This window comes from Cynocephalus volans, chromosome 13 (genome assembly GCF_027409185.1).
Source record: "Cynocephalus volans isolate mCynVol1 chromosome 13, mCynVol1.pri, whole genome shotgun sequence".
NCBI lineage: Eukaryota > Metazoa > Chordata > Mammalia > Dermoptera > Cynocephalidae > Cynocephalus > Cynocephalus volans.
The window spans coordinates 43,758,315-43,767,765 of record NC_084472.1 but is presented as its reverse complement, the minus strand read 5'-3'; the positions used below and the strand labels follow the sequence as shown (position 1 = coordinate 43,767,765).

Sequence of the window (9,451 nt, the reverse complement as noted above, 5' to 3'; positions counted from 1 at the left end):
CCCGCGCATGCCGCCTTTCCCCATTCCGAGATAGGCTGCTTCCGTCTGCAGTTTAGCCAGGGTCAGGGACGCTGTGCCTTCACTTCTTATCCTGGAATACATCAGTCATGTTGAATTTGTCCCTCGCTGAGGTAGCAAGGGCTTTGTGCTCTTGCTTGGTAAGTTCTTCCTTCTGCCTTCTAAAATGAATTTAGCCACGATGGTAAAAGCCAAGGAAAATCACTTGTGCACTGTCTCCCTTCCATCCAAGTATTTTCCCCCTCCCCTTCTCCCTCCAAAATCTGCGTTCACACAGCAGAACTAAAGGGCATCCTGTCTTGAAGCATCCTACCTCTGGGCATTAATTGCCCAAACTCACATTACAACACATTAAAGTGGTGACACATTCAGGCGAACGGCAGATGAATTCACAGTTCAGGTTGGCATTGTCATTAACTCAAGTCTTTGGCGTCACCTCCCTCCCATACCGAACGTTCGGCCTGGCCTTACAGTCAACCTCCGCAATGCATTTTCTGGCCTTTGTTGGTTTGTGTCAGCTCTTGAACATTATTTAAATGTAGTTTGGGGTCCATGAATGCAATTACCATTGTGTTATTATTCAGAGCCAGATTGTTAAGATGCAGGCAGCTGTACAAGGAGATGCCCTGTGCTGTGAGGTCCAATTTAGGAGGGCCTTCCGAGCCGTGTGTGCAGGGTTGCTAGGCAACCCCATGCTACAGAAGTGGAGGCCTCACACTGGAGTGGGAAGAAGCTGGGCGCCTTCAGGGAATTGGAGGCAATGGTCAATCTGAGACTGGCACGGCGCCGGGGAGGGGGAGGAGGAGGCGTGGGCTGAGCCCATGGGCCTGGAGGGGTGGGTGCCCACCCAGCTACATGCGCTGTGCCCGGGGAGGGGAGAGTGCTGCTGGGAATGAGAAGGCAGAGAAGGTGCAGAAGCCCGAGGTCAGCCAGGAAAGCGCTGAAGGATACCCAGAGCAGATGCTAATATGATTCTCCGTCCTTTTCTTTCCTTTGCAGGAAATGAGCAGGTTTGCAGAAAAACTGGTGGCCTGAAATTCAAGACTAAGGCATCGGTGCTTGTGAGTATGAATTTTGCTTTTTTAGTTCTGTGGTTTAACAATGTCCTTGGGAAATGGGCAGGATTCCCTTTTAGGAGGAGGGGCATGACCTGGATGGAATCAGCTTCTGGTTCTTCCTCTGGAAGGTGCCTCTAGCTGGGTGGGGATGGACCCAGGAATGTAAGGTATCGAATTGAAGGAGGATGATGTGAATGCTGCTCTGCCCTCTAAGTGGAGAACGTTCCCACAGACTCATGATGAAGAGTCGCTCCCTTGACTCGATTGGCGTGCAGGAGAGCAGTACTCCTCCGGAGAAAAGAGAGACGTGCGTTTTCTAACCCTGGGGCCACAAACTGTACAGTTCTAAATTTACTCCTAGGCTGACCCTGTTTGGAATGGTAAATTCCCATATGGGCCATTTAACAATGTGTTAAGAGCAATCATACGTCCCAATCCATTAATCAATCTAAGAATATCATTAATCACAAAGTGCCTGACATTACCTGGAGGCCCTGAGAAATTCAAGAGAAACAGCAGGCCAATGCTTTATTTTGGAGTTTTCAGTCCAGGGTGGAAAGAAAGGGAAGACATCCATACATGCGACAATTAAAGAACTTTATGAAAGGGTGAATGGGCCAGCTCTGGCTCAGGCAGAGATGCTGGTGATGGGGAGTAGTTAGGGAATACTTCCTGGAGGAGGAGAGACTTGAACTGGGCTGATGGAGGAGCCATTCCTGAAAGGAATAAACAGGGACAGAGGCCCCAGCATGGGAAGAAGCCACAAAGGCCTATCTATGTGGAGGACGTCATAGGCATGGGTCTGGCAGAGGAGGGGAGGAAACATTGGTGAGGTGGGGCAGGGCCAGGTGCTGAAGGGCTTGTAATGGCTTCATGAATGGTCCAGATGCAAAGAGTAAGGGTGGAATAAAGCATCCCTCATCCATGTAAATAAAACTAAGTTTCTGCCAGTTTTTCAATTCATCACATGAAAGTGGCTGCATGGATTTTTCACCAAATTTGGGGTTGTATTTGAGATCAATATATACATTGGATAGTTTATAGGAAATCCACATTAAGGATCTTCCTTATGTCTGAGAGAGAGAGAGAGAGAGAGCACCTTCTCCAGACAGCTACAGCTGAGGGCCACCAGAGCCCTGTGAGACCAGTAATCAATAGGGACACACCCTGAGCTCCAGGTGGACAGGCACCAAGATAGTGCTCCCGATTGTCCTTGCTTTCCCCCCGAGCTGCTTCTCACACAGGGAGTTCTAGGTACTGTGCCCAGGAGGAGGGTCAGCTGGATTTATTTATTTAACAAAGGTTAATTAATTATTTGTTCCAAGCAAGCATGGGAAGCTAACTAATTCTAGATCTCAATAACAACAACCAATATTTACACATCATTACCAATTTGCAGCACACTTGACAGTATCGCCTCATATGAGCTTTGCAAAGAAATTCCCATCTTGCAGATGAGCAAACTGAGGCTTAAGTCATTAAATATTTGCTGTGGTTCACTCAGCTAGAAAGTGGTAGAGCTAAGATGTTCACGCTGACTTTCCACTGTACATAACGGGATATCTCTCTGGTTATATAACAGGCCCTTCCAGGTCTGCCCCTCCTGCTTATTCATCACGGGGAGGAAGAATACTTGTGCAGTTGCACAGGTTCTGGTCGTCAGAATTCTCCGTGTTCTGGATGTCAACATTTTGCTGTTGCTGTCTTTCATGAGCTTCAGAATGTCAGACTGGTGGTCTTTGGCAGGGCAGGAAGGCAGTTAAGGCTCTGCCCTCAAAAAGGAAGGCCTGGGCTGAGCCCGTGGCGCACTTGGTAGAGTGCGGCCCTGGGAGCGCAGCGACGCTCCCGCGGCGGGTTCGGATCCTATATAGGAATGGCTGGTGCACTCACTGGCTGAGTGCCGGTCACGAAAAAGACAAAAAAAAAAAAAAAAAAAGGAAGGCCTGGGTATGCTTCTAACATCAGGGACAACTCTCTGGAAAGACACTGGAGGGCTCCATCTGGAGCCATTGGTTACTGTTTTAGGTTGGGCTCCCTAGAAGCAGAGCCCGAGACAGGGTTTCAGGTGCACATGATGCATTCAGGGAGAGCTCTTAGGAAACACTTTTCAGGAAGAGAGGGAAGCAAGATAGAGAAGGAGAATCTGAGTAAGGACATGGTCTTAGGGCATGCCTCTCCTGGGCTTGATCCACATCAATTGCACTGCAGTGCCATCTGGTTTGGAGGCACAGCGCAGGGCTTGTATGTCCCCTTATTCATCATCGGCCACCTACAGAGTTTTGCTGATGGTGCAACCTCCAGGGTGTCACCTCGGCCAACAGCCAGGGTCCAGAGAACCTGTGACCAAGTGAAAGCCATGTGCCACACTCTCAGCAGATGGGAAATGGGTTCCCCAGCAGGTAAAGGGGACCTGGGAATTTACTGTCATGCCTGTGAGCATCACTATTGTGAAGCCAGCCAAATGTCATTTTCACCTGACCTGGCAGTGATTTTTAGTATGGTAAGTTTACATTTTAAGAGTACAGGTATTAAAATAGAAATCAATAATGCCAAAGTCTGTTTTAACTGAAAATAACACATGCTTTTTTTTAACTGAAATTTTATTCTTAATAGGCAATACAATCTCATGACTCTAAATTCAAAAGTACCAAAAAGTGTACGGTAAAATTCTCCTCCCCATCTCTGACCCCAAGCGGGCTCCTCTCTTAGAGACAACCAATATTACCAGAATTTTGTGTTACATTCGGTGATAGGTATGGTTTAGATTTCAAAGTTTTGGTGAATCTGATGTTGTACAGAAAGATACCACCTTCTTGGGCCTCAAGAGTCAACAGCTGGGACTATTCCAGAAGGGGTTGAGCCGAAATGTGCCTTTTCTTTGGAGAGAGAGCAATTCATAGCTCGAGTCGGCTCTCAGTGGAATGTTTAAAATGTATTAAAACTTTGGAAACATTTCTACACTCCTTACAGTTACTATATAAACAATTAATATAAGAATTGCAAATTACTACCATTACCAATTGCAAATAATTATTATTATTTAAAGAAAATCACGCGTAGTTTGAGATACAGTATTAAAGCATTTTGGAAATTCCTTGGGAATTTCCAAATATTTAAAAATAATTTAAAATGTCACTAAATTCACATATTTAGTGCAAATTATTGAAGTCTCCCTGCATTTATTATCAGATGTCATTTGCATGTTGCATAATGACTTACTGAAATGTGTATTCCGTTTCCAAAGTGTGTTTAGATAGATCTGCATTGTCAGCACTTGTGAATTTTCACTGTGGTTTCCTTTTGTGAAGTGACTTGACTATAATTTGGAGTTGCTTTCTCAGCCTAGGATCTGGTCACCGATGAAATGGGCTCCTTTGTTGGTGAGCTCCCTGTGGTAGGTGTTGAAACAGTAGCTAGGTCATCTGTCAGCAGTTACACAGGAAATCTACACTACGTGACAGGCAGCCTTAGAAGATTTCTCAGGTCCTTCCCAGCTGAGTATGGTCTGTGCTTCTTTGACATTACATTGTCTGTACAGGCCGCTTACCTCACTTAAATTCCAGGCTATCGGGCTCACACTGTACACTTGTCTTCTGAATTTTGGTCTCACAGTTTTTGTCCAGTGCCAATAAATGTCCAGGTAGAACTTATTTTGGAATCTTGTAGGCCAGGCATATATGTTCTTCTCTTGCAAACAGGCTCCTGCCTTTCGGTTCTCCTTCATGTTTATACTCTCTCTCAGATTGCAAGGAAATCCTCTAACTTGTGCGTGACCTATTCTAGCCCCAATACAGATTTTGGTGGCACCCCCATGAGACAATGAAAAAAGAAAAATCTAATTTCCGTCCAAGAAATAGAATCATTATCTTGATTGAAGTAAAATCTTCCTCAACCTGTAACCAGATAAACCATCAAATTGGTGGCTTTTTTTTGACAGTGCACGGAGCTCGCAAGACACAGAATAATGGCCTGTCAGCTGCCTTTGGTGGGGCGGATTCTGTAACACTGAGCCCATGGCTCCTGGCCTGGTTTGGATTATACGATGTCTGGTGCAATGTAAAATAATTCCATTAATGACAAATATCGTTCTGTTAAAAGGAGAGGGTAGCATAGACCCTCGAACAGCGTAAGCAATAAATGCAGCTACAACTATCATTATGGTGGTTGTTTTATTAGACAACATCTAACATGTATGGGCAACTGTGGGAGTGACCGAGTGCTATAGAAGTTTATATCCTTTTAAGACGTGAGTGCTCTGGAGGCCTGTGCCCCTGGGCCTGAGCTTCCAGGTCTTCAGTTGGAGCAAGGGAGTGACTGGGCTTAAGAGGGTGGACCAGGCCCCAGCTTTGGGTAGCAGACAGAGCCAGAAGCCAGAAAGCTGGCATCTTTGGGAAGGAGCAGAAAGAGCTGTGGGTGGGGAGGCAGGGGTGTTTCGTTCCAGTCCTGACCCACCGTCGTTGCCATATAGCTTGGGGCTCTTGGGGCCTCAGTGTCCTCATTGTTCAGAGAGGGTGATGTGAGTATCAGGGGAAGTAGGCGAGGCAATATTTATGCAAAGTCCAGGGTACTGGCTGTCCCTTCGATCCTCCCTGTCCCCCATCCACTGAGTGCATTTTAACACCTGGGAGACCCACCAGGAGGAAGCAGAGCCTCCCCACTCAGCTCCACAGCACTCCTGCATCAAAAGAAAAATTCCTTTAGCCTTAGAGGGCAGTGGGTTAGAATGCAGTGAGAACAGCACTGCCTGCAAGTCTTGTCCAGTCCAGTCCTCACTACCTACTTGCTCTGTGGCCTGGCCTCAGTTCCCCCACCTATGAAAATGAAGGGGGTGATTCAAGGACATAAGTGGCTGACCTCTTTGAGAGCTTATTCTGTGACAGGCACTGTCCCAACGTTTTACATGTATTAACTCACTTAATCCTCACAACAACCCTGTGCATTAGAAACTTTTACTATCTGCCTTTTACAAGTGAGAAGGAACAGAGAGGTTAAGTAACTTGCCCAAGGCCATGCAGCCAGCAAGTGGCAGAGCTGGGACCTGAAACCATATAGTCTGGTTGGAGCTCTTGGAAATAAGACTGCATCAGGACTACATAATATAATTTAAACCGCCTGGACTTTCACCAGACACTAAAACATAATTCTGTGATAGAGAGAAGCAATAATAATAATTATTTCTTTGTAATGTTCCAGGAGGCCATAGAGGTGGTTCCTGCACCAGGTGGGAGGTTGAATGATATTCTAGCCAAGGTACCTGAGCTTGGGTGCCTGGTGACTCAGATCCTCTCCTCACATGGGATTCTGCAAAGGTGTCCCCAGCAATATATACACTATAAAGCCAGGAGGAATGCAGGACTTGCCCTCCTGCCTACTTGTCCCCCATCTGAGTCCTCCCCTATCCTCCTGCAGAGCCCTCCCGGGCTTTTGGTGCTGTGCTGTCTGCCAAGGTTTCCCCAGAGAAGGAAACCCTACCCCACACACCCCAGCCCAGGCCTGCTTCACTCCTGTCTCTCCCCAGCATAAGTGATGTGAAAGCTCTTGTCTCCAGAATCTTGTCTTCAAGAGGAGTATTGGCCTGTCATTGAGCATGCCTGATTACCATGGTAATCACCAGCGAATGGACTGATTTTATAAGACATTTCCATCTGAAATATGAACAGGTGTGCAGGGGAAATCAACATTGATCAAAAAGATAGGTCTTGGGAGATTAATACTGAATTTAGGTTTGCTCAGGGAAACAGAAGGAAGAAGAAATATCTTCACTTGCAGTCAAGGTCCTTCCAGCCTAACCTCTGATGACTTCCCTAACAGATGCTCCATCCTTGCCGCTCCTCTCTCTGACATGACCTCCCACCCTGGCCTCTGAGGTTTTCACTCACGTCCCTCCTCACCCTGCTCTCTCCTCTCTCATTCCCCATGCTTAACCACCTGTCAGGTCCCACCTCCTCTGGGAAGCCCTTCTTGGCCCACCCAGCCCCCAGGAATCTCTGCCTCCTCAAGCCACCTGCAGTCCCCACATCATTGGGCCTTGTCATTCCCCAGCTGGCTGCCAAGCCCCCTGAGGGACATGCTCTGTAACCCAGGCCACCAGGCATGAGCCCCCCCAGACACTCAGGGAACCCTTATCAATTGGGACTTTGGTCCCATTCCTGGTCCTCAGAGAGGACCAACCTCCACTGAGCTAAGAATTTCACTGTCTTCCAAGGGGCCCAATTAAAAATGCCACCATGACACTTCTGGGTGACTCTAGAGCTCAGAATGCCAAAAGCCAGATTTGTTTGTTGCTGCTGGAGAAACGGAATTCATTTGCATTGTGGTGTTTCTTCCAGAGATAAGGGCTGCAACGGGGTCCAAGGAAATGGCAAAGCAGTTTTGATTTTCAAGCCTCGGAGTCCCTGAGTCATCCATCCCCCCCACTCCCTTCAAAATCAGCTCTAGCTCTAACCATGGAAATCCACACTGCTGGGACTTGGGGCTGCAGAGCACAGTGGGGAGGAGGACGAGGCAGCCTCGCTCGCCAGAGCCTGGCATAATGGGCCACATGATTGGCTCCACTGCTTTGTCCTGGACCTGCCAGCATCTCAGACACAGAGCAGGTCAGGGCTTTTCTGTCACTGTGAGCAGGAGACCAGAATGGACTTGACAGGCCTTTTTTACTTTCAAGTAGACAATGCAGCAGAGACATTGCCAGACCTGCTCTGACACTGCAACTGGCACTCGCTAATATTCTGATTTTAATAGAATGAACAGAGAAGAGCCCCAAGTGTCTCTCAGAACTAATTTTGAAGAACACATTCTGCCACCTGTTCCTCTAGTTGAATCAGGCTCCTGAAGAGTTCATAACAAAGGGTATAGACCCAAAAATATGGCAATCCTCCACCAACTTTTCTCTTGAATTCCCTTCTTGGAATGCTTGTTGGCTAACAGTAACTTATGAAAAGAAATGAAGTTGGGACAGGAAGCAGCAGGCCTCAGAGGAGGCCTCAGGTGGTGGCCCTCGCTTTCGTTCCATGGCGTGAATGGCCTCGCGGGGGCCCCCTCACTGAGTGTGGTGACACGGGCCTCGCACGCAGACACATACCAAACGCATTGATGGGTGACGCCGTGGCCTCCTGCCACAGGTGTCCGCCTGAGGCATGGGCCTGGCGGGAAACTGGTGGCACACTCCAAGTGGGCGATTTGAAGACAGCTGAGTTGAAAGGCCTGGACAAGGTCTAGGGCACTCACAAGAGCCAGCACAGTGCCTCGGCGCTGTTGACCCTAGGGAGCTGTGACACCAAGGGCTGAACAACTGAGGAGTGAGAGAGGCTGCTGGAAGCAGAGACAGTGAGGACAGGATGGAGGGGACACCTTACCAGGCTGTGACCTCTGGTCCAGGGACACAGCCAGCCTGAGGCATCCTTGGAGACAAGGCATTAAACATCCCAACATGGACCTCCCTCCTTCCCTCCCTCTAGGCTCTATCTGGGGCCTCCATGTGCTGAACCAGCAGGAAGCCAGAGGCAAGGAGCCCACTGCTGTGGTCTGTAACGGTCAGCTGCTGGGGCACAGAGCCAAGCTGAGAAGGGTTAAGAGTGCACAGGCCTCTGCCACAAGCGAAGGGCTGGGGTGGATGGCAGAGGCCCCATCAGGGCAGACCTGGCCTGAGGGCTGAGGGCTGATTTCAGGGCCTCCAGTAAAGTCCCCAGCCCAAAGACACACACACATACAAACGCACACACACACACACACACAAACTCTCTGTCTCTCAATCTCTCTCTCTGCCTATTCAGCAGGGATCACAGTTCTTTTTTGCTGGGAACTCAGGAATGACAGCATTGTCACAAAGGTTTCTCTTGGGAGAGGAGAGATGGGGCCAAAAGTGAATCAACACTGAAATACCTCACTGGATCCCTTACTCAGAGAAGCAGTGAAGGAGGGGACTGGAATAGCTCTAGCAAGGTGTCACAGGAGTCACCAGGAGTGGCCTTGAAGGAGGTGTGAGCCAAAAAGAAAGCATTTTGCAGGTGAGGATGAGTGTGGTGGGTCAAGGCCCAGAGCACAAGGGCCTGATTCCTGAGGCTGAGGCCCAACAGGGGGGCCACAACCCACAGTGAGCTTTGTCAGGTGGAAGCCCACCCAAGGCCAGCCTACCCAAGGCCAGGCCTGGACAGCTCCTCAGTCCTGGGCTCACAGTCCAGCTCTTGGAAACGTAGATAGCTATCAGCTCTGTGCCCTGAAGGGTTTATGCTGATGAGCGACAACCCAGTGAAGTGATAGCTCAGCTGATCCAGCCCAATCTATGGCTGTAGCCTGAGCTGAGCACTGGCAGGCAGGATCTCTTCATTGTCCAGCAGCCCAGGAGGTGGCATTGCCCTTCAGAGGAGGGAGCAGAG

The 9,451-nt window shown here is 48.7% G+C and overlaps 1 protein-coding gene across 1 annotated transcript in view; it reads left to right on the top strand.

Annotated features, from left to right (window-relative positions):
- Positions 1 to 1,022: 1,022 nt before the first annotated feature.
- ZBTB7C (zinc finger and BTB domain containing 7C) overlaps positions 1,023 to 9,451 on the top strand; it is a 143,487-nt gene continuing 135,058 nt past the window's right edge. Inside the window, exon 1 of the mRNA XM_063076463.1 lies at positions 1,023 to 1,079. The gene's annotated coding sequence lies outside the window, so the exon portion shown is untranslated. The remainder of the gene's footprint in view (positions 1,080 to 9,451) is intronic.